This window comes from Euleptes europaea, chromosome 19 (assembly GCF_029931775.1).
Source record: "Euleptes europaea isolate rEulEur1 chromosome 19, rEulEur1.hap1, whole genome shotgun sequence".
Classification (NCBI taxonomy): Eukaryota; Metazoa; Chordata; class Lepidosauria; order Squamata; family Sphaerodactylidae; genus Euleptes; species Euleptes europaea.
Genome location: NC_079330.1, coordinates 28,883,997 through 28,909,465, shown reverse-complemented (window position 1 = coordinate 28,909,465; position 25,469 = coordinate 28,883,997). Strand labels below are relative to the sequence as shown.

Below are 25,469 nucleotides of genomic sequence, written 5' to 3'. Positions count from 1 at the left end.
AAGCAGATGCTCTGCCTTATACGGAATCAAACTATTGGTTGGTCCACCAAGGTCAGTACTGTCTTTTCAGACCAGCAATGGCTCATCAGGGTCTGGTTTTTATATGCCGACTTGATAAACTGGGGGGGGGGTGAGATTTGGGCTGCTTAGCACATCTGTAACCCCTTGTTGCTTCAAAAGGGCTCATCCTAAAGTACACACCCCATGTTATTCTCACAACAACTCTGTGAGATAGGTCAGGAGAATGGAGTGGCTTGTGCTAGCTTCCTGTCTGAGCAGGGTCATGGTGATCTGGGTTCTGGCCCCCACTGGCTTCCAGAAGTTATGGACCCAGCTTCCTGTGGGCATGGACTTGAACTCACAGCTCCACAGCTGGTGTGCCGCTAGCAAAAACGCAAACCGAGCCGGGCTTCCTTATTTAAACAGTCATACCAGGAGACCTGAAAAAGGCAGAGGGGCTTGAAATGCTGAGATGTAACCGCGTAGATCAGTCGGAGTTTCGCCCAGCGTGTTGCAACGGTTAGGAGTGGTGGACTCTACTCCGGAGAACCGGATTTGATTCCCCACTCCTCTACATGAGTGGCAGACATTATTCTGGTGAACTGGGTTGGTTCCCCCACTCCTCCACATAAAGCCAGCTGGGTGATCTTGGGCTAGTCACAGTTCTCTCTGAACTCTCTCAGCTCCACCTACCTCACAAGGTGTCTGTTGTAGGGAGAGGAAGGGAAGGAGATTGTAAGCCGGTTTGATTCTCCTTAAAAGGTAGAGAAAGTTGGCATATAAAAAAAGCAACTCTTCTTTTCCCTGGGCTCTGGATTGTTGGGTTTGCTCACTGGTAGACCTCAATAATTAACTCTTCATGGGAAGTTTCTCTCTCTTGTGGCTATAGGAAGGGATACCTAAAGGAAAGTGCTGAGCTCCATTCTCACACGAGCTTTTAAATCGTCTGCTTGAAAGGCCCCCGCAATGGAAGAGGCCACAAATGAAATTTTCCCAAGAATCCCTCCCCAAAAAAAATCCTTGAAGCTGGGACTGGTAGCAGTGAATTCCACAAACCGATTATGCACTGTGGGATAAAGGTCTGCGCAGCTTCATCTATCCCAGAGTTAGGGCTATATATGGAAAAGCACCTTACAGGGCTCAAATTAGGCAGTGGAGAAGATCAGCCTTTACTCAGCCTCGGCTCCTCTCCCAGGTCAGCCAAGGCCTGCCCAGCTTTGCACTACCTCCCACTGCCTCCTTCCAGACAAATTAAATATGGTCAATTATCCTATTTGCTCAGCACGCAGGGACAGAAAGCCCTGCTCTGTGCAATCCTAAATAGGCTCCTACTCTTATGCTCCTCATCTGGAAAGCAGCCAGCTACCCTCTCTGTCTTTATGGCGGCTCACTCCGCCACGCCTCATAGCGCTGCCCTACATTTGTTCAAAAGGTCAACGCAAGCCATCGTGACCCTTGCACAAAACGTCTGAAAAGGTACAGTGGCAAGCAAGTTTTTTTTTTAAGAAGTCAGTTGGATGATTCAAAATGGGAATTCATCTTTAATCATGGTACAAACTTTACAGTTCGCCTCTTATTCAAAGAAAATTTGATGAAAATGATTTATAGACGGCATCTACCACCTGCAAGGATGGCAGAGATCTATAAGACAGATACCAGCAGATGTTGGTTCTGTAATGAGGACAATGCAGATTTTTTTTTCATATGTGGTGGGGTTGAATAAGGGCATCGATTTTTTGGAAACAGGTTGTAAAAATTATGTCAATTGGGTTGAAGACACAAATTCCATTTAAACCAGAAACCTTATTATTGGACTATCTTCCTGATATTCCAAAAGACCAATGGATAGTAGTGTTACATGTGTTAGCTGCAGCCAGAATGGTTTTGCTAGGAAGTGGAACCAAAAAAATCTCCCCTAAGATATAGAATTGGATCTCAAAAATAAAAGAGCTAACCGCTTACAAAAAAATGATGATGTTAATAGTGTCGATGTGTTATGGACAAGAACAATTCAAGGAATGGAAACGTCCATCTTACAATAAGATATACTTTTGGTTAAGCGAGAAAGGGTTATGGATGCAGGGTTGTAAAGTATTTTATGTGACTTTATGTTATTATGTGGTAGTGTTTTCTGTTGCCCCAGAAGGTCGAACCAGAACCAACGGGTTGAAATTAAATCAAGGGAGTTTACATCTAGACATTAGGAAGAATTTTCTAACAGTTAAAGCGGTTCCTCAGTGGAACAGGCTTCCTCGGGAGGTGGTAAGCTCTCCTTCCCTGGAGGTTTTTAAGCAGAGGCTAGATGGCCATCTGTCAGCAATGCTGATTCTATGACGGGCAGTTCATGAGAGGGAGGGCATCTTGGCCATCTTCTGGGAATAGAGTAGTGGTCACTGGGGGGTTGGGGAGAGGTAGTTGTGAATTTCCTGTGTTGTGCAGGGGGTTGGACTAGATGACCCTGGTGGTCCCTTCCTACTCTATGATTCTATGACTGTTTTTAGTTTATGTATATGTTTATTGTTGACTATCCATTTTTATGAATAAACTATTTAAAAAAAGAAGAAGTCAGTTTGGACTTCTGTCCTTGCAGAAGGCAATGATTCCGTTTCCAAAAGCACAGCTGGGGCAGCTGGAATCGACAAGAATCAATACCAACTTGTCTTGTGGCAAGCGAGAGTCTCCTCTGGGCAACCAGGCGGCAAACATTTCATGTGCGGGAAGTCAGCTTGCCCTACTATGCATTCAGCACAGAGGATCCTGGGAAGAAAGTTCAGAAGGGTTTTTACTCTCTGTGTTACAAAGAGACCTTGTTTTTGGTGTTTTCTTTGTTTAAGCTGGGGTGTGTAGGGGGTGTGATTTATTTATTTATTTGATGTATTTATTCTTTTGATTTATATCCTGCCCCCAGCAGGTCTCAAGGCGGCTAGCAACAAATGTAAACTGTAGTGGTTTAAAAACATTCCATCCTTAAATAATATAATAATATAACTCTAAAAATCCAACAGACCATCTAAAAACTTTAAGTCTTCTAATGGCACCGATGTTAACACATCTAAAAGAAGACTGAGAGGTGATATGAGAACCATCTACAAGTAGTAGAAGGGCTTCCATATAGAGGATAATGCTGAGTTGTTTTCTGTTGCCCCAGAAGGTCGGACCAGAACCAACGGGTTGAAATTAAATCAAAAGAGTTTCCGTCTAGATATTAGGAAGAATTTTCTAACCGTTAGAGCGGTTCCTCAGTGGAACAGGCTTCCTCGAGAGGTGGTAAGTGCTCCTTCCCTGGAGGTTTTTAAGCAGAGGCTATATGGCGACAGAGATCAGTTCCCCTGGAGAAAAAGGCCACTTTGGCAGTCGGACTCTATGGCACTGAAGTCCCTCCCCTGTCCAAACCCCACCCTCCTCAGGTTCCACCCCCCAAATCTCCAAGTATTTCCCAACCTGGAGCTGGCAACCCTATTCATCAGGCATTTTCTGCCTGCTGCTTACGGTTGCCAACCTCCAGGTACCAGCTGGAGATATCCTGCTATTACAACTGATCTCCACCCAATAGAGATCAGTTCACCTGGAGAAAATGGCCACTTTGACAATTGGACTCTATGGTACTGGTCCCTCCCCTCCCCAAACCCCACCCTCCTCAGGCTCCACCCCGAAAACCTCCCGCCGGTGGCAAAGAGGGATCTGGCAACCCTACTGCCACCTTGTTCTGCACCTTAAAGCTTGCGTCCAAAGGACGCAGTCCGGCAGAAGCTTCTGAGCCAGCACTGCAGGCTTCAAGCCCTTCCGCAGCAGCGGTCCATGGTCCTGCACGGAGGCTGCAGCTGCTGCTGCTGCATCATCTCAAGGACTCTGGAGTGAGATGGGCCCGAAGACAAGCTGGAAAGAGATGGATTCCAGAAAGGCAGCCGCGCCAGTCTCACAAATCACCACTTGTTTGGATGGGTTTCACGGCAAACAGGAATCCTGAATGCCATACCTCATTCGGCCACAAAAACACAAGGGGTTTTCGGGCTGGAGCAGATGAATGAATTCATTGCAATGCAAACTTTTGCAAGTCAGCATTAGCTGCTTCAAATGCATGACTCTGATGTTGGAAACAGTCTGGCTTTGATATATTAGGCCACAATTCTCTGATTTTGGAATAAGGGCTTTGTTATTTGATGGCCCCGGTCTAAGGCTTGCGCTTACTTTTCCAGAGTGTTCCTACTTAAGCACGGCCCTCTCTCAGTCAAGTAGGATTTCAAATGCAAACTTACATCAGATGCTGTCTGGCTATCAGAACCGAGATGGCAAGCGGGTCCAGAGGGCTTGTTTCTTGGCAAAGTTCCTACCTTTTAAGTAATCTCCAAAAAAAATTAATAATGAGAATAAAGCCTTTTTTCCTCCTTCCAGCAAGAGGCGGCTTTTCCATCAAAGTGTGAGACCCCCCCTCTCCCACATAACACTTTGGACCCAGCGTGGTATAGTGGTTAGGAGCAGTGGACTCTGATCTGGAGAGCCAAGTTTGATTCGCCACTCCTCCTCATGAGCGGTGGACTCTAATATGGTGAACCAGATTTGAATCCCTGGGTTGGTTCCCCCACTCCTCCACAAAAAAGCCAGCTGGGTGACCTTGGGCTAGTCACAGTTCTCTTAGAGCTCTCTCAGCCTCACCTATCTCACAAGGTGTCCGCGGTGGGAAGGGGAAGGGAAGAAGATTGTAAGCCGGTTTGATTCTTTCTTAAGTGGTAGAGAAAGTCGGCATATAAAAAACACCTCTTCTTCATGTTACATAAAAAAACTGCTCTAAAAGGCAAGGGTCTGGCCCTCCATCTCTCAACCTGCCATAATTTGGCTGGGTTTTTACAACTACCGCTGCCCCTCGCAAAGAGGTGTCCCAAAAGCCATGTACCACTTGGCCACAAAAACACAGCCGTAAAAAGACCAAGTGGAACCACGCCAGGGCAGATCAGCAACCTGCCTCTCCGTAAAATGGCTTGCTCTTTTCCTCTCTCTAACCACCGTAAAAACGACGTGGCAACCCAGAAGAACAAGGTGAAGGGGAAACAAACGGCCTCTGAATCCACCTCCGTTTCAAGTAGACTCTCTCCAAACGGCAATAACTCAACCTATTAAATGCCTGGCCGGAGTCGGCCATCTGCTGCTGGTCTTTGAGGAATACCGCTGCATAATTCAATAAAATAAAAACAGAGCGAGACAGGGGGGAGCGGCTTGCAGGGGATCATAAGTCACCGATGAAGTAATTATATTTTTTATATCCCTATCAGAAGCCAACAGGCTTTGTCGGTTTTATTGGCTTCCCAGCGGCAGCCTGACTGCTCTGCCAAGGTCAGGGGAAAATCGCTCAGGTTTGCGTGCCCTCATCCGTAGAGAACCGCCAAGGAGGAAGGGCCGGAGCTCAGACCAAAGAGAAAGGCAGCTTTCAGAAATGTCTTACACAAAAGATAGCTGGGGTGTTCCCTTGACACCCCAGAATCCATTTGGAAGCGAAGGGTGGATCTGAACCGTGGCCAGTCTTGAGTCCCTGGCTCGAGCACGACGCTTGGCGATCTGGGATCAGACTCTCCCAGGGTTTTTAAAACGCCATGAGAAACCGCTCTAGTCCCAAAATGCAACTTTACTAATCGACTGCTGTCACAGTCAGCTCTGCTATTGGTGATGGAAAGTGCCGCCGAGTGGCAGCCAATTTATGGCAACCCCGTACGGCATGGGTTCTCAACAAGGGGGGGATTTTAGGGTTCGGGGGGGGGGATTGGGACCACCAGCAAAGTGTGATGTCCTGCAGATTATGTACAATCTGTAAAATTGTCGTTCGTTTTTAATTTAATCTGTGGCATTCAATAAAGTTTATGACTCTCTTGGGAAGGGGGGAATTATATTCTGAACAATGGTGAAAGGGGGGAATGGAGCAAAAAAGGTTGAGAACCACTGCCGTACGGTTTTCGAGGCAAGAGACGTTCAGAGGTGGTTTGCCATGGCCTGACTCTGTGTCGCGACCCTAGACTTCCTTGGTGGTCTCCCATCCAAATACAAATGAGGGCTGACCCTGATTATCTTCCATGATCTGACAAAACCCTGCTATTAGCTCATCTTTTCTACACTGAGAAGTAACAACAGCAAAGGTCGGGGAGAGAGGATGTGGAAAGTTTTAGCTGTGAACTGGACACTTATTTACCAGTTTCTGCTATTAGCCCATCTTTTCTACAGTAACAACCGCAATGGTGGTGGGGGGGAGAGGATGTGGAAATGGGGTTGCCAACCTCCAGGTACTAGCTGGTGATCTGCTATTACAACTGATCTCCAGGCGACAGAGATCAGTTCCCCTGGAGGAAATGGCCGCTTTGGCAATGGGACTCTATGGCATTGAAGCCTCCCCCCCAAGCTATACCCCAAAAACCTCCCGCCGGTGGTGAAAAGGGACCTGGCAACCCTATGTGGAAAGCTTTAGCTGTGAACCGGACACTATTTAGTTTCTGTGTCAGTCAGCTGCAATAGCATTCAGTATGATACAAAAGCAAAACAACGGCCAGGAAAACGGATCAAGAATATAAATGGGGGTGGCGGGGGGAGAGAAGAGGCGCTGGTGTTTAGACTTAGGATGCAAACTGGATTTCACAGTCATTTAGCATATTCTTTCAAACTAATTTTAGCAGTGATTTGCATTACTGGAATGCAGCCCAGAACACGATGCAGCTTGGCATAAAAACAGGACCCGTTTTTCTCAATGCGCAGTGGGGGGAAATTCTCCCTCAACCCACTTTTCTCCAGGTACGATTGCGCCTTTTGGCCATTGATATCCACACACACACCCCCCCCCAGAAGGATGCTGGGGCTCTTGGGAAAGGCTAGGGGGCTCAGATTCTGTTTGGTTCAATGCGTTTCCTCTGGCAACATCCTCATCGGGGTAGTAAAAGAGCACCTGGGCACTCAGCATCACCTGAGCCAGCATGGTGTAGTGGTTAAAAGCAGCGGACTCTAACCTGGTGAACCGGGTTCGATTCCCCACTCCGCCACACGAGTGGTGGACTTTAATCAGGAGAAGAAGGCTGGTTTCCCCATTCCTCCACATGAACTGGGTGACCTTGGGCTAGTCGCAGCTCTCTTAGAGCTCTCTCAGCCCCACCTACCACACAGGGTGTCTGTTGTGGGGAGAAGGAGGGAAGGATTCTCCTTAAAAGGTAGAGAAAGTAGGCATATCAAAACCAACTCTCCTTCTTCTTCTATCATAGGGACTAGAAGAAGGGACTGTGACTCAGGAAGTCCTCCATTCACCTCTTCCCCCTGCCCTCAAACAGGCAGCTTTAAGCAAACACTTTCTTCCACCTCAGTCTCCAACCGGCAATATCAGGATATATAATACTGGCCTCTCTTATGGGATTAAATCAGGGGTCTCAACCTTTGTGAGCCTGCGGACACCTTTCGAATTCTGAAACAAACTGGTGGGCACAGCCACAAAACGGCTACCATGTAATGGCTACTGTAGGAGGCGGACCCAGCTACAAAAGGGCTTCTGCAGCTTACCTTCACTCACACAGGGAAGATCCTTCTGGCATAAGGTGGCAGCGGCTGCCAAAGCCACGTTTTTTAAAACCTGCAAAAGCAATCAAATCTCCTATGCCCAATCGGAAGCTTTGCTGGGCCACTGCTAAAAACTTTCTAAAAACACCTGGTGGGCTCCAGGAAAGGTGCTGGTGGGTGCCGTGGACTAAATGGAAGGATTATAGTGGAGGGACTGTGGCTTGGTGGTAGAGCATCTGCTTGGCACGCAGAAGGTCCCAGGTTCAATCTCCGGCATCCCCAGTTAAACGGACTAGGCAAGTAGGTGATGTGAAAGACCCCTGCCTGAGACTCTGAGAGCTGCTGCCGGTCAGAGCAGACAATAGTGACTTTGATGGGCCAAGGGTCTGATTCAGTATAAGGCAGCTTCATGTGTTCATTATTAGTCATATGATTTTTGTGTGACGAAACTCCACACACAAAGATTTTCTTTCCCACAGGAAATCTAGTGAGCCAAACTGGAAATGGATTTTGAAATTTCACCGTAACCTCAGAAGAAGAAGCTGTCTCCTGAAACGGATCTACTGCCCCACCGTTTTCTACATAAACAGGAAGCGGCTAATTTTTACCACTGGGAGAAAAGGGAGCACCTGGCATCTCACCTGCGACATCTTTGGAAACGTCAGCACAGATTAGCTTACTGGGAAGAGGAAAAGTCCTGAAAAGCGCTTGGAAGCCCAAATGCCGACAAGCCATAAAGGTTAGCATCTGCTGAGAGGGAGCAAAAGTGGTTATCTCATCCCTGTACTGACTGGAACTGTCTGCCCCTATTACAAAGAGTTATTTCATGTGACTCCCTCAGTTCTTCTGCCTCACTTCCCACCCACCCCAAACCCACACAGCTCTCTACAGTAGGACTGTCAACCTCCAGGTGGTGGTTGGAGATCTCCTGGGATTTCAGCTGAGCGCCACGTGACAGAGATCAGTTGACTTGGTGAAAATGGCCACTTTGGAAGGTGGGATCTATGGCACTAGATGCTGTCCAATCCCACCCTCCTCAGGCTCCCCTTCCCAAATCCTACCCTCCTCAGGCTCCATCCCAAATTACCAGGTATTTCCCAAGCTAAAGTTGCCAACTGAGAGAGAGAGATATATATTAATTAAGGATCCAACACTGCAGGGCTGGAAACAGCCGAGCAACACAGAGCAAACATTTCAGTCGGCAGCTTCTCTAGATTGGAGTCGCACATACAATCCTCCAAACCCAACCAAAATCTTGACAGATAACGCCAGCTGATCTTTATTATCCATGAGAGTTTTAAAAAAAGAAAAACTCAGTTCAGAGAGCTCCCCCCGCCATCATCCTGACAGAAGGAGGAGAAGGAAATGGGCATCATTCAACAGCGATTCATCTAGGTCTGCACATTTTGCTGTTCGCTTTGCAATCCGCCGGTCAGGAGTGATTCCGGTTCAATTACCTCTTTGATTAATATATTAATCAAGGATAAGTGAGTCATGGATCTGGGCCTCGTGCTGTCACAGCTGACAGATGGCTTTCCCTCCACCTACCCATCAATTCCTCCTTTGCTCACCCGCTGCTTACCGCTTTGGTGGAACCACAGGGGGTTAGCCATGGCAATTCTCATGACATGGCAGCTTTCTCCTCAAACATCTGGGTGGCTCTGTGAACAAAACACCACTGCAGCACATCACGCCACCACTCGATGGGACCATTATTAATAACAAATACTGTTGATACAAATTAAGTGTATTTCATTTGCAAAGATAATGTACATGAGGCATAAGAACATAAGAAAGGCCCTGCTGGATCAGACCAAGGCCCATCAAGTCCAGCAGCCTGTTCACACAGTGACCAACCAGGTGCCTCTAGGAAGCCCACAAACAAGACAACTTTAGCAGCACCATCCTGCCTGTGCTCCACGGCACCGAATATAATAGGCATGCTCCTCTGATACTGGAGAAAATAGGTGTGCATCCTGATTAGTATTTATTTTTACTAGTAGCCATGAATAGCTCTCTCCTCCATGAACATGTCCACTCCCTTCTTAAAGTCTTCCAAGCTGGCAGCCATCACCACATCCTGGGGCAGGGAGTTCCACAATTTAACTATGAATTTGTGTGAAGAAATACTTCCTTTTATCTGTTTTGAATCTCTCACCCTCCAGCTTCAGCAGATGACCCTGGGTTCTAGTATTATGAGAGAGGGCGAACAGCATATCCCTGTCCACTCTCTCCAAACCATGCATAATTTTATAGACCTCTATCACATCTCCCCTTAGCCACCTTCTTTCCAAGCTAAACAGCCCTAAGCGTTTTAACTGCTCCTCATAGGGCAGTTGCTCTAGCCCCCTGTTCATTTTGGTTGCTCTTTTCTGCACCTTCTCAAGCTCTGCAATATGCTTTCTTAGGTGTGGTGACCAGACGTGTACACAGTATTCCAAGTGTGGTCTCACCACAGATTTGTACAAGGGCAGTATGATAGAAGCAGTTTTATTCTCTATTTCTTTTCTAATTGTGGCCATCATGGCACTTTGCACACTGGAGAAGAACTACTCAATTCTGACTCTTGCTTGAAGCACAGCCCAACCCACCATTCAGGGTGCCAACAAGCTATAGAAGAATATCAACAGTTTATGAAGCTCATAAGAACATAAGAAAGGCCCTGCTGGATCAGACCAAGGCCCATCAAGTCCAGCAGTCTGTTCACACTGTGGCCAACCAGGTGCCTCTAGGAAGCCCACAAACAAGACGACTGCAGCAGCACCCTCCTGCCTGTGTTACACAGCACCCTAAATAATAGGCATGCTCCTCTGATACTAGAGAGAATAGGTATGCAGCATGACCAGTATCCATTCTAACTAATAGCCATGAGTACCCCTCTCCTCCATGAATATGTTCACTCCACTCTTAAAGCCCTCCAAGCTGGCAGCCATCACCACATCCTGGGGCAGGGAGTTCCACAATTTAACTATGCGTTGAGTGAAAAATTATTTCCTTTTATCTGTTTTGAATCTCTCGCTCTCCAGCTTTAGCAGATGACCCCATGTTCTAGTATTATGGGAGAGGGAGAAATACTTCTCCCTGTCCACTCTCTCCAAACCATGCATAATTTTATAGACCTCTATCATGTCTCCCCTTATGTGATACAGACAAGTGAGAGAACAGGCACACTTTCCCACAGACCCCCTCATGATGGCCACTGGCCTTCAAAACCCAAACGGGACAGAAATCTAATTTAAAACTATATGCAAGACAAAGAGACAGCCCCCAAAGCATCTGTTTAGGTTTGTATCCTGCCGTTCTTCCAAGAACTTAAGGGCGGTGCGCATGGGACTCCCAAAAGCCAGCGTGGTATAGTGGTTAAGAATGGTGGGTTGGAGCGGTGGACTCTGATCTGGAGAATCAGGTTTGATTCCCCACTCCTCCACATGAGCGGCGGAGGCTAATCTGGTGAACTGGATTTGCTTCCCCACTCCTACACATGAAGCCAGCTGGGTGTCCTTGGGCTAGTCACAGCTCTTAGAGCTCTCTCAGCCCCACCTACCTCACAGGGTGTCGGTTGTGGGGAGGGGGAGGGAAAGTGATTGTAAGCCGGTTTGATTCTTCCTTAAGTGGTAGAGAAAGTCGGCATATAAAAACCAACTCTTCTTCTTCATCATCATCATTCAGCGAGCTTCATGGTTGAGGGAAGATCTGAAGTCAGAATTAGCCCTACTTGGACAAAACATCACACCGGCCCTCAGGACCAAAGTACTCTGACGCGACAGAGGCAGGCAGCAGAAACCGTGCCAGTCCCGGGTTGTATCAGGCCTACAAATTACAGATGAGCCGATAGGATCATTTCCTTGTTTGGATTCTGTGTCAAGCTGTCGCTGTTGCCCCTGGTTTCCGTCTGCCTAATTTTCATTCCTGTCTCTGGTCCTTCCCACCATTTATATGCAATTCACACAAAAGCTGGATCCTGCCAGCTTTTCAGCAGGCAAATGAAGGAGAGGGTATCTTTTGGTCACCACAAAGGCTCCAGTGGGTATCAGGGGAGCCATGTGGGCAAAAGCCACAAGAGATGGGGGGTGGGAGGGTGCTACTGTAAAGGAAGAGCAAAAAAGACAACAAAATTAAAACATTCCTCAATTAACACATTCCTTTTCCCAGACCCTGCTGGGAAAAGGGAAACTGGGGCAAAAATACAGATGTGCAGGCTGTTGTTTTTAGAAAAAGAAAAAAGATGGGAATGTTCTAATTGGTCAGCGTTGGATTTATTTATTTTTTGCCATCAAGTCACAGCTGACTTATGAATGAATTAACAGTTTATTTGCATATAGCCTTAGGCCATTACAAACATATCAACAATGCCACAAATATATAATAAAAGGAAAAATAGGTTAATAAGATACTAGATTAATAATAAATATACATAAGCAAACTATGCTAAATTGATGCATACAGAGCAATAATGACTAAAAATTGCATCGGAGTCCCAATCGGCCAATAGGACCCAGCCAACTCATAGGGTTTTTAAGGGGAAAGGCATTCACCTCGTTATTCCTTGGTGGTCTCCCATCCAAATACTAGCCAGGGCTGACCTTGCTTAGCTTCTGAGATCTGACAGGGTCAGGCTAGCCCGGGGCTATCCAGGTTAGGGCAACTGGACAGGATGGAAAACTGTATTTATTAATTAAAACATTCAGACCCTGCCTTTCTTCGTGGTTCAGGGTGGGGCCCTCCACCCTAGAGTAACCCCAGTAATTCAACCATTGGGACTATACCCTATCTATGGGTTGGAACCTGGCTGCAAACTTGTAGTAGCCAGAAAGGAGGGGGCTGGGGGTTGAGCCATCAAACTCCAAGCCCAGAGCGCTTTAGTGCTTACCGTACATATGCTTTGGCCAAAGATTAACTATCTCACACCTCCATGTAAGGTCACACCTAAAGGGACAGAGATTTGGAGAGCCAAAAGGCTAGCAAGCAGGAAGACCAGAACGAACCCAAAGGGGGGAGGATTCTCAAACAACATTTCTAGAATAAGTATAGAGTTTTGGGTAACAGGATTGCCTGTGTCTCCATTTCTGTGTATCCTTTCTCAGCCTGATTCTTGAACACACCATGTGTACTCTGGAGAACTGGGTTTGATTCCCCTCCAAGAGCGGCAGAGGCTAATCTGGTGAACTAGATTTGTTTCCCCACTCCTACATATGAAACCAGCTGGGTGACCTTGGGCTAGTCACAGTGTCAGGTCCTCAAGCCAACCTAGGTCGTCTCAAAAAGTCACACAGCTCTCTTCGAGCTCTCCCAGCCCCACCTACCTCACAAGGTGTCTGATGTGGGGAGGGGAAGGGAAGGTGATTGTAAGCCTGTTTGATTCTTCCTTAAGTGGTAGAGAAATTCAGCATATTCTTCTTCTTCTTCCTCTCTTTTATTTATTTTTTAATTATACCCTGCCTTTCTGGCCTCTTAAGGGAAACCAAGGGCAGCTAACAAATTAAAACATACTTAATAAAAACACATTCTAAAAACCATTAAAACTGACAAAATACACATAATTAAAACAATTAAAACGAACCCTTTTAAACTGTGGATGGAAAGGTACTGGCTGGATACTAGGGAAAACCTTTTTACAGTAAGAGCTGTTCAACAGTGGAATCAGCTACCTAGGGAGGTGGTGAGCTCCCTCTCACTGGCAGTCTTTAAGCAGAGGCTTGGACAAGCACTTGTCAGGGATGCTCTAGGCTGATCCTGCATTGAGCAGGGGGTTGGATGGCCTGTATGGCCACTTCCAACTCTATGATTCAGAGCTAAAATACATACAGAACCATTAAAACAACGATTAGAACATTGGACAGGACGGCAACAGAAGGGACAGACAAATCTCCCAGGGAAAGGTGTTCCAGAGCTTTGGTGCTATGACCGAGAAGGCCCTCTCCTAGGTTGTCACCCGCCTGATCTCTGAAGGCAGTTGCACCCGAAGCAGGGCCTAGGAAGATTTATCATACTTCCATATATTTTGAATGCTTGAGGCCTGGCATCTATGAACCCACCGTACCCATCCAATCTTGCTATTCAAGATGCGTTAAAGCGGAAGTGGCGCAGGTGAGCTTGCCGTGAGCACGACAGCTCGAAATTGCAAAGGGGCCACTGTTCGTCCCCATGGTAGCTACTACAAGAGAAGCGGGAGATGCAAAAACTAGTCCAAGCCTCTGAACAGCAAAGCAAATATAAAGTGCTAGATGTGGGGAGGGGCTGTGGCTCAGTGGTAGAGCCTCTGCTTGGCATGCAGAATGGCCCAGGTTCAGTCCCCGGCATCTCCAGTTAAAGGGGCTAGGCAGGCAGGTGATGTGAAAGACCCCTGCCTGAGACCCTGGAGATCCGCTGCTGGTCTGAGTAGACAATACTGACTTTGATGGACCAAGGTCTGATTCAGTATAAGGAAGCTTCATGTGTTCATGTGGAAATCTGTCTACCAGGAGACTCTTTCAGATTTGCTGGCAGCAGCGGTTACTACCTAGACCAGGGGTGTCAAACTCAATTGTTACGAGGGCTGGATATGACATAACTGTCACTTGGTTGGGCCATGCCTTGCCAGCCCAGGTTGAGAGTGGGGGGGGGAGTGGCTGCCTCAGCTGGCGTGAAGGCTGGATAAGAGCTCTCAAGGGGTTGGATCTGGCCCGCGGGCCTTATGTTTGACACCCCTGACCTAGACAGAAGTTTGGAACCCCTCCAAGAGTACAGGAAAAGGACTGCGTCACTGAGCAGAGATGCAGGATGGCTGCAGGGCTTTTTAAAGCTCCTGGAACCAAGAGGGAATGGAGCTTGCGAGTCCATTCCTCCGCATATAGCTGTTAAAATTTGGTCTAATCCCTGCCCACAGTCCACCCACTGGCTGACCTTGCATTAAGGGATCCCTTTCCCATGAAGCCAACGTTTAAACTTGCCTGACCACCGCATCAAAGGATGAAGAAGGAGGAGGGAAGGAGGGAAGGAAGGTTGGTTTTTATATGCTGACTTTCTCTACCACTTAAGGAAGTTTCAAACCGGCTTACAATCACCTTCCCTTCCCCTCCCCACAACAGACACCCTGTGAGGTAGGTGGGGCTGAGAGAGCTCTAAAAGAGATGTGACTAACCCAAGGTCACCCAGCTGGCTTCATGGGGAGGAGTGGGGAATCGAACCCGCTTTCCCAGATTAGAGTCCACCACTCCAAACCACCGCTCTTAACCAATACACCACGCTGGTTCTCTTCATCACCAGTTCTGGCAATTACTTGTCAAAAGTTGGCCATGGTTGGGGGAGGGGAGCAAAGAAGACTGACTGTAGAGTAAACCCTCATCTTCCAATGGTAGCAGGACCCCAAATCTGCCACCTTCCCATGGCAATCTCTTTTTCACAATTTCTAATTAACTGTTTCCCCATATGTCATACTGCTCAGATCAATAGCAGGCTGAGGGATCGATGCTTGGACTGGGGAGCTCGCCGGCACCCGCAGAACGGCAAGCAGCCATCTGCAAGTGCTCAGGACCTCAAATGATCAGTTCAGCTGGTTCTTGAGAAAAGAAGCCGGGGGAGGGAAAGGAGAACCCAGACAGGCCAGGCAAGAATTTTATCCATTCCTGACTGTTTTTCCTATTAAGGTGTGTTTTTTTCCTGCACTGCCAATTTTTAACAGGAACTTATCTCTGGGAACTTTCACACATGCCAAATAATGCACTTTCAATCCACCTTCAATGCACTTTGCAGCTGCATTTTACTGTGTGAAACAGCAAAATCCACTTGCAAACAATTGTTAAAGTGCATTGAAAGTGGACTGAAAGTGCATTATTCAATATGCATGAAAGTGCCCTCTCTCTCCCCCCACCCCCAACATACATTTACTTGGAAGGAAGCCCAATTAAGATTTAGGGCCATCATTGCAGAAATCAATTGTACAAGTTTTAATTGATCAATTAAGTCTACATCAATTTGCATGTCAATAAAACAACAGTCTGAAGGGGGGCAGAACAACTTTAGTCTTGAGGGAGGTTTTTTCTTCTTCTTCTGGACCATGCATATGCTGGAACCATCTAGGGAGGAGATGGTTCCTCCCCTCCCAGAACACGATTCCTTTCCTCTGTTGTTCCAGAGATTTTTGTCTGAACCAAGTTCCGTTCCTCCTTCCTGCTGAACTAGGGGAGTTTCTAAAATCTAACTGAAACGTGCAGTGCCTGGCACACCTCCCAATTCAGGCTGCAACCTCAAATTCCCCACCACCACCACACACTTCTACTGCCAACACACTGATCTCAAGCAGGGAGAAAACAGAGGAAAAAAACCCCACCATCTTAATGGCGTCATACATCAAGATTATTTTTGCACAGTAAGTTTGCTGTGGGGAAAGCACTGGCAAACCACCCCGTAAACAAAGTCTGCCTAGTAAACGTCGGCATATGGCGTCACCCCATGGGTCAGGAATGACCCGGTGCTTGCACAGGGGACCTTTACCTTTAAGTTTGCTGGTGTTCTTAAGGTGCACTCCTTGAAGTTAAACCAACTATGATTGCCTAGGCAAGAGATTTTGGTCATAATATAAATATTGAGGACTGGGAAAGGCTCTGGACAAAGGAGTTTAAATTTATCGTTGCTAACAGTATAAGGGAGAACATGTATAAAATGTTTTACAGGTGGTATACTACACCAGTTCTGCTAGCAAAGATGGATAAAGTACTGTCTGACATATGTTGGAGATGTAAAAAACAAAAAGGTACGTTCTTCCATGCTTGGTGGACCTGTAAAGTGGTTAAAAACTTTTGGAAATCAATATTAATGGAAACGCAAAATCTGATACAAGGCAACATAAAAAGAAAACCAGAATACTGTTTATTAGGTTTGTTAACAAAAGATTTAATGAAGGAGGACAAAATTGTCTGTCAATATAGTTTTTCTGCAGCCAGAATAATAATAGCTAAATCTTGGAGAAGGGACAACAAGTTGTATAAAAGATACTGGAGAATTAAACTCTTGGACTATATACATTTAGCTAAACTAACCAATTCTATACAAGGCAAAGATACAGATGTATTTAAGAAACAATGGGGAAAGGCCTTTGTATATTGGACAAATACGCAAAAGCAGACTGTTCAATACTCGCGAAAGGGTTGTAAACGGGTAACAACAAGATTATGGGAATTTTCCTTAGAGTTACACTAACGGAAGTCATTCACGGGTGGGGGTGGAGGGTTTGGTAGGTGGTTAAGGTACTGTTTATTTATATATATATTCTTTTTTCTATTACTATGTACACTGTTATCCTTTTTTCTTGTAAAACTTGAATAAAAATTTACAAAAAAAACCAAAAGTGCACTCCGACACACTGTTAACGCACCAGCCAGTTCTGCACGTTTTCAGCATGGTCAATTTGAAGAGGGGAGAAAGCCAACTGTGAAGAGCACCTATTGGCTGGTGCCCATGTCGTCACCAAAACATTTATGAAATTACTGGAGCAAGCTTTCCCCCCCCCCCCAAGTTTGTGGGAGTTTGGCAAGACAAAGGATAGACAGATACACCGCCCCACTCTAAAAAGCAGACCACACCTGATTCATAAGGGATCAGGCAAGCCTGGCTAAGCATTCACTGGAATATGCATCTGTACTGCAAGTTGTGCAGCTGTGGCAACTTAGAAGATTCTATGCGCATCTTCGCCCACCCAGAACACACACATGAAACTGGGTTACACTGAATCCGACCCTTGGTCCATTAAGGTCAGTATTGTCTACTCAGACTGGCAGCGGCTCTCCAGGGTCCCAAGTGGAGGTCTTTCAATCATCTACCACCTGATCCTTTCAACTGGGGACACTGGGGAACCGAACCTGGGATCTTCTGCATGCCAAGCAGATGCTGTGCCACTGAGCCATGGCCCCAGAAGATAGATGTGGGTGCCTAAGAACTGCTGAGCCAGAACGGCACACAGCAGCTGCACAGATGCAGCCCCTTTCGGTAGCCTCTTAAACCTTCTTATTCTAATCTCAAGCACAGGTTTGGGTTTAAAAGGATTAGTCGCTTCCATTTCCCTCCCATCCCAGTCATAGCTGATGCAAACTCAACTAGCCAGGCAAGTTGTCTGTCTGCAGCGCCTGGCACTGCTCCACAATACAATCGCATTAAACTACATTCGCAGGGGCCGGCAGTCAGCCCACAACAAACTTTGTGCGTGAGTGTGTGGGGGGGGGAATCTCCCCAGACCAGGGGAACGTAATCAGGTTATGCAAAAAGGATTAGGAATGTGTAATTTTTAATTAGTTTCTGCCAGAAGCCTGGTAGATATTCTAATAGGTCTGACGGGACAGCTGGAAACTCTCTGGAATTTATTTATTTGCAAAAAGGTGGTTTTTCTCTTGTTCAAAAAGCCAATTAAGTCAGGATTAGGTAGATGGGTGCGGACGCAGCAAGTCCTCCGACGAAACAAGCTTACTCAATCCTGTTGCCCGGGCGGTATCTCTACGGCCATCTTAATCTGATTACAGCAAGGCCTCTTAAAGCCGAGGCATTTTCTAGTAGAGAAAGTGGGCTGGATTAACCTGCCGCTGTGACCCTGCAGCGGCCGGGCGCTTAGGGTGTGGGGGGGAGCAATGTGGGCCAGGTCTGACCCCGTACAGTTAAGAAGGGGGCAAAACAGCAGAGGAAGGGAGCAGGCAAGGATTCCCAGACTAATCTTTAGCCACGACTTGAACGAACGTGAAGCCCATAGATGTGAAGGTGTTCAAGAGCATTTCAGACCCTGTTCTCTGAAAGAGGCCCTGGCGAGAAGCCCCTTGACTTAAATCTCAGTTTGTGGGCATAGGCTGAAGTTCGTCAGTGAGGAAAACAGTCTGTGCATGCACAGACAAATGCATATATGAAAGCTGGCTCTGCCCCCACCCACAGAAACCCCACCCACTAAAGCAGATGAGCATGCTGTTGAACAAGAGCTCCGCCCCCAAATGGATGTGTCGATAATGATGGATGGATGGATGGATGGATGGATAGACAGACAGATAGACAGATGGAGGATGGATGGATGGATAGATAGACAGATGGAGGATGGAGGATGGATGGATGGATGGAGGATGGATGGATGGATGGATGGATGGATGGATAGATAGAGTTGCCAGGTCCCTCTTTGCCACCAGTGGGAGGTTTTTGGGGCAGAGCCTGAGGCAGGTGGGGTTTGGGGAGGGGAAGGACTTCAATGCCACAGAGTCCAATTGCCAAAGCGGCCATTTTCTCCAGGTGAACTGATCTCTATCAGCTGGAGAACAATTGTAATAGTGGGAGATCTCCAGCTACTGTAATGTCTGTAATTGTATGCTTATGTGTTCAGTTTGCATAATTGCTCTTCTGGAAAAGCTAGGCCTAAAGTATAAAAGCAGGTTTGGAATACTGTGTATTCATACCGCACACATGGAAACTTTAGGAACGTTGGCATCCATAACTATAAGAGGCCAATAGAACACGTTGCCTGGTACAGGCTTTCCCCTGTAGAGACAAACAGTGTCTTACCTTCACTGTTAGGAATGTGAATCACAAGACCAAGTGTTTGCTTAGAAACAGCTTCTACCAATCTCTATACACTATGTTAATTAAAATAAGATAGATAACCAATGTCTAGTAAGTCTACGTATTTTGTAACACCCCTGACCAGAGGTTATAAATGTTGTGGCAATCCTTTGTTCTGGTGTGCGAGCTGTCCTCCGCTTTTGGGAAGCTCCCACCCGGTATGTATTATTAAGCTTAATAAACAAACTGTTCTAAATTATCAACCTCTTCCTGTGTTATGGTCATTGGAACATAAAACCATTTCACAGTCATAACACTACTACCTGGAAATTGGCAACACTATATATTATACTTTGCAAACTTTAGAAACAGGCAATATCCCCAGCCTCCCAAAGACAGGACTGGGATTGGGGGAACAGATCCTGCCTTGGAGGCTCAGTCTTGACCTTCCCATCTCAGGGGTTTGAAAGGGACACATTGGAGCAAAAGCCTGCCAGGCCACACCCCAGACATTTTAATGTTTCTGAAAGCCTGACCTAGGCTAGGAAGCAGATCGGCAGGTAGTGGGAGTTAAATACGACCCATCTCTAAAAACACCTCCCTTCGACTCTTCTCTGCAGCCTCCAAAAAATGAGCAACAGAGAACGCTGAGGGTCGGAGTCCTCTAACAGGAAATGAACCTTTTGCTCCAAAGTTGCTTGAGAAAACGCAGACCATTTGTTAAAACATGTTATAATCCATTTTAGCCTAAGTTGGGGCACATAAAGACAGTGCAAAAGGATACGTACCAAGGAGTCCACTGACTGAAGAGGGCAGGGACACAGCCCGTCTGAAAAACGGATCTTTAGCAGACAGCCTAGGAAAACCACTGAAAAGGGGCAATTCAGTCTTGAATAGGCAGCGGAACTAAAGCCCGAGAGACGCTCCCCGTGATCAGGGCCGGGTTCTTGTGACACTTTGAAGTTAACATGAGTAACACTCACAAGATGCGGCTGTTTGTCAGGCTGTAATTCTGAGTGCTGCCAAGTCTCTCTCAAGTGTTAAATTCTCACTTTTCACATGCCTGTTCTTCCAGGATATCCCCCCCTTGTGCAAGTGCAAATGCATTCACATCATCACTTGTGGAGATTTCTCCACTAAGAAATCAAGTCTTCGATGCAGAGCAATGTCATTCCATCTCCCCGCCTGTTCACCTTTTCTAGGAGTTGCATGGCACAAGACTAGGGTTGCCAGGTCCCTTTGCCACCGGCGGGAGGTTTTTGGGGCGGAGCCAGAGGAGGGTGGGGTTTGGGGAAGGGAGGGACTTCAATGCCATAGAGTCCAATTGCCAAAGCGGCCATTTTCTCCAGGTGAACTGTTCTCTATTGGCTGGAGATCAATTGTAATAGCAGGGGATCTCCAGCTAGTACCTGGAGGTTGGCAACTCTACGTAGACAGCCTGGTCCCTCTCCATGAGCAAGCACACAGCCAATGGAGCCAACTGGTGGCTCAATGCACCAGCAACTGGGCCCCGCAAGAGACCTCGTGTGGCATCCACATGTTACTCTGCAGCATAATTAAGCCAAGTCTGGTTTCCCTTTGGGAGAGAAGCAGCAAGGCCCTGTGTTAGTTGGTGTTTCCAGTCTTCCAGGATAGCCCCATATCAGCTCACAGCAGCAGTCTAAAGGCGCGGATGCCAGAGAATGGATTCGTGGCGTCAGATCCTCAACCAAGAAGAAGAGTCCCAATAGGATACCCTGCTAAGATGCTGTAAAGCCGCTTCCCTCAAATTAACACTGTTTTCATGCAGGGCATCACAAACTTGTTGGATTCACCGCTACTGAATGCTGGGATGGCCACCAATTCAGACAGCTTTGAAAGGCCTTGGTGAGAATCGGGCTGCCAGGCTGGATGGACCAATCACAGACGGATCTGGCAGGACTCTTTCATTACCAGCAAAACCACACACACAGTCCTCATTCTTAGGAAGACGTCCTAGAAAATCAAGTGCCACCTGCACCTCTCGGTGGAATTCTGAAGACACCTACCAAGCAACTGCTAAAATGTTGTAATTTTTGGCAATCCGCCTGTACTACTGCTACTGCTGTACCAAAAACCAAATGTCTTCCTTGCTCCTCTGTGGTTGACTCTGTTGCTGGAAAACAGCCAAGCCCTGACGATCCCAGGGAGGTTCCGGAGAACAGCAGCAGATGTTGGGTACAAATGCCCAGAGCGCTGCCAAGCAAACCTGGGTCTGTGGGCATCTGGAACCTTGAGATTCGGGGGGGGGGGGAAGAGAGGATTAAGGGACCTAGAATTAGATTAAGTCACTGGCAATGCCAGCCAGTTGGCACAGAAGGCGTCTTCCATATGTGAACGCCGGGTGACGTCTCTGCAGGTGAGCACAGAACTTGCCTGGAGCATTTGGGGTGAACGATTGCATACGAGAAGAGGGCTCTCCAAAGCAGAATGGCTTTGGCTAGCTGCCAAGGCGCACTGGGGGAAAACATCCCTCGCTTGGCAGCAGATGGGAGCCGCCCAAGGCAATGCAGGCTGCGTTGGCACCAGGTTCCTGCAGAACCTTTTGAAGACATCCCATTTTGGAGCGGGGAAACAGTGGGAAAGAGCTCCCCTGGAGCACAGCGACATGCGGGACTTCCTTCCTCCAGCTGCAAAAAGCTCCAAAAAACAGACTGGCAGCCATTCTTATCCTCGGGAGCCGGAGAATTAGATGGTTCCCTTCCTACCAAACCCTTCCCCACCCAGCGAGCTCTTACTGCAAATCGCTGCTTACTAGAGTGGGGTGGGGAGAGAAAACAAAAAAAAGCCCTTAAAAAAAAATCTTGCCAGCATTAAGCATTTTGGAAATAAATGGGCTTTTTAATGCTTATTCTCAGTTTTCAGAAACTGGAAATTCTTAGGTTCACATTCGGGCAGTGGTGCAAAGCCCAGATTCTGCACTTTTCCTTCTGCAATTCCTCCCCCGAAAAATGGCTAGGCTCATCCTGAGAGAGAGACAGAGAGAGAGAACTCCCTGTGGAACTCCCTGCCCCAGGAAGTGGTGATGGATGAGCTTAATAATAAAGGAAAAGGTCCTCACATTACTTAAGATCATAAGAAAGGCCATGCTGGATCAGACCAAGGTCCATCGAGTCCAGCAGTCTGTTCACACAGGGGCCAACCAGGTGCCTCTAGGAAGCCCACACACAAGGCAACTGCAGCAGCATTATCCTGCCTATGTTCCACAGCACCTAATATAATAGGCCTGCTCCTCTGATCCTGGAGAGAACAGGTATGCATCATGACTAGTAGTCATTTTTACTAGAAGCCATGAATAGCCCTCTCCTCCATGAACATGTCCGCTCCCCTCTTAAAGCCTTCCAAGTTGGAAGCCATCACCACATCCTGGCACAAGGGTCTTGCCAATCCCAGATAGAGCCCTTGGGCAGGGTAAAGTGGCTGACTGGGGTGGCATTACAGAACAACCGGCTGTTGACTCTGGGATTTGTTAGGCACCTACCACGGCCAAGGACAGGCTGCCACTGGCATGGGTGGTTTCTCATCTAGGGGGCCTTACTGTTAAAGGGCAACGGACCGAGGCATCCTGCTCCTTTCTGTTAAACGTTACATTATTTCATTGAGAAGAGGCCCATGCTTGAGCGGCCATTAATGATGCCGGCTAAATGGAACCTCCAGGTTCAGAGGTAGTATACCTCTAAATAGCAGTTTCTGGAGGGCAACAACAGGAAGAGGGGTTGGCCAGTATACCCCTGTGGTGGGCTACCTGGGGCATCTGGAAGGCCATTGTGGGATAAACAGGATGCTGGACTGACGTTTTCTTTCTAGACCATTGCAGTAGTGAGAATACTACAAAGTGAATAAACTCGGCCAAGATACAGGGGAGATACAATAAAATGATTGCAGAAGCAAGCAAATGCCCATTTTGTCCAGATCAAGTAAACTCCCTAGCCCACATTGTTTTAGAATGTTCACAAGATAATATTGCAAGAAATAAATATATAGTTCCCTGGATAAAATAGCTAATGACACTTTTTGAGAAGCGGATACTGCATTATCTGCTATGAAGTAGATTGGTGAATTGCATGAGAGATATGGCAACTTTTCTCTTTATAGTGTCAAGAAGAAATTAATCTTCATTTCCCCCTTTTTTAAAGTGTGAAATGGCAGATGAATAGCTAATGGCTATTAAATCTAGGGAAAGGAATGGAAAAAAGGACTCTCAAGGGAGATGGGGAAGAGATTTGCTTCAGCCTCTTCGAGTTTATGGAATCTTGAAGGGGGGGATTGGGACCGGTGCATGTGCACACACAGGCAGTCTCCAAAACGGTTTCTCTCTCCCTGTGATTAATCATGCCCCGCCCCAGTTTACTGCCTTTATCCATGTAAATTAACATTTCCGCGAGCATCTCTTCTGGTATTCCCCTCCAAACCTGGTGTAAGCCAAAACTGTCTCTAAGTCCTGAGCATGTAAAGGCAAAGTAATGCAGAGTTGCCCTTTCCCAATGAAGAATAGGAGCAAATGTTCTGCCGACACTCAGACGGCTTGGGCCTTTTGACACGCTGCTCAGTTTAAAGAGAAAAATGGACTCCAGTAATTAAAGTAAGAACCGAGGATCTCCAAAGGGGCTGAGAGACTCCGAGCTGGAAATAAATCACTCTAGGCTTGAAGCGGTATCGACAAAAGAAAATTTACTGTATTTGTTTGATCAGGCTAATGAGCTCCTTTAAGTCTCCACGCCATCCCTCACGTGCCAGTAACCGGTTTTACACCATGCCTATAAAATGGAGTTCACTGTGGATTGATTCCAGTTTGAGCTGCGGTGGCTTGAGTCAAGAAAACAGCAGTCTAAGTCAATTTGTATTCAACGTCATAACCCCTTTTGGGGGTTCACAACGCTCTCCCAGAACAGACACCTTTAAAGTCTCGGCAGCTGAGGCAAAACAGCTGGATCCTTTCACAATCGATGTGGAGCAGGAAGGAGGCATGCCATCACATCAAGAACTGAACATGCCAAGGGTCACATCCCTTCCATAAGGCTAAGCACTTTGTGTTCTTGGTAAAGATCAAGTTTCTAGTCCACTTGGTGGTGGTGGTGGTGGTGGTGGTGGTGGTGGGGAAATCCCTAAGAAATTGTGGGTAGATCGTCAGGGTGCAAGAAAGTAGTTTAGAAGAAGAAAAAGAAGAGTTGGTCTTTATATGCCAACTTTCTCTACCACTTAATCAAACCGGCTTACAATCACCTTCCCTTCCCCTCCCCACAACAGACACCCTGTGCGGTAGGTGAGGCTGAGAACTCTAAGACAGCAGTGACTAGCCCAAGGTCACCCAGCTGGCTTCATGTGTAGGAGTGGGGAAACCAATCCAGTTCACCAGATAAGCCTCCGCAGCTCATGTGGAGAAGTGGAGAATCAAACCTGGTTCTCCAGATTAGAGTCCACCGCTCCAAAAAGCAGCTACTGAAAAGAAGCATGAATTTTTGGGACAAAAGAGGGTCATCGCCTCTCACCCCCAACCCGCATTCCGCATTCTCTAAGGTGTAGCAACCTGATCTTGTAATCCAACCAGGCAATGCATGAACATGTGAAGCTGACTTAGCTCCAACCACTGATCCACCTAGCCTAGTATTGTCTGCTCTGACAGGCAGCAGCTCTACAGGGTCTTAAAGAGACCCCTCCCAGCCCTAATTTTACTGGTGAGGCAGAGGAAGGAACCTAGAAGCTTTGGCATGCAAAGCAGGAGCTCCATCACTGGCATCCCCCCAGGCCCCACCCCAGTGGAAAAGCTTCCGCACCAGTTCGATGCAGCCAAGGAAAATTAATCACTCCTAGAGCAAAACGGTTTCTCTCTGACATTTCCACCAGCTTTTAAAACAAACCAGCAAAGAAACCCTTCTGCCTCCTACATCCATCTTTTATTTGCCACAGATACACGCCTGGATGAAATACTTTCAAGGTGGCAAAATCATGTTAAGGAAAAAAATATATAAACACACAGCCATGCTCTCCTTATTATAAATGTGTCAGCAATTGTCTGGAAGCCAGAGAAATTTTATGTTGATGCCGTTGTAATTGTTATGCAATTACCCATACATAATGCTAGATGGAAAGGCTTGGATGTATTTAAAAAAACCATTTTTTTAAAAAGGTGAGATCCTTGTACAAACCTGGATCAGCCCCCCAGGTTTGCACAAAATTCCAAAAATAAAAAAGACTTTTAAGCAAATGAGAGTAGCAAGAACAACTTTGTATTTATTTTCTGCACAGAATTGTGCCAAGAGGTGCTGAGCACACCCCCCCCCCCAGTAGCTAGGGTTAAACTGAATGCTGCCCCGTACCAAGAGAATGCCCTCCCCTCGCACCCCAGCTGTACTGCCAGGGTTCCCAGCCATCAGGGAGTGGTTGAGGTTCTCTTGGGATTACAACTGATCTCTACACGACAGAGATCAGTT

At 47.0% G+C, this 25,469-nt stretch overlaps 1 protein-coding gene across 1 annotated transcript in view; it reads right to left on the bottom strand.

Annotated features, from left to right (window-relative positions):
• LHFPL7 (LHFPL tetraspan subfamily member 7) overlaps window positions 1–25,469 on the bottom strand; it is a 96,494-nt gene that overhangs the window by 41,599 nt on the left and 29,426 nt on the right. The window lies entirely within an intron of this gene.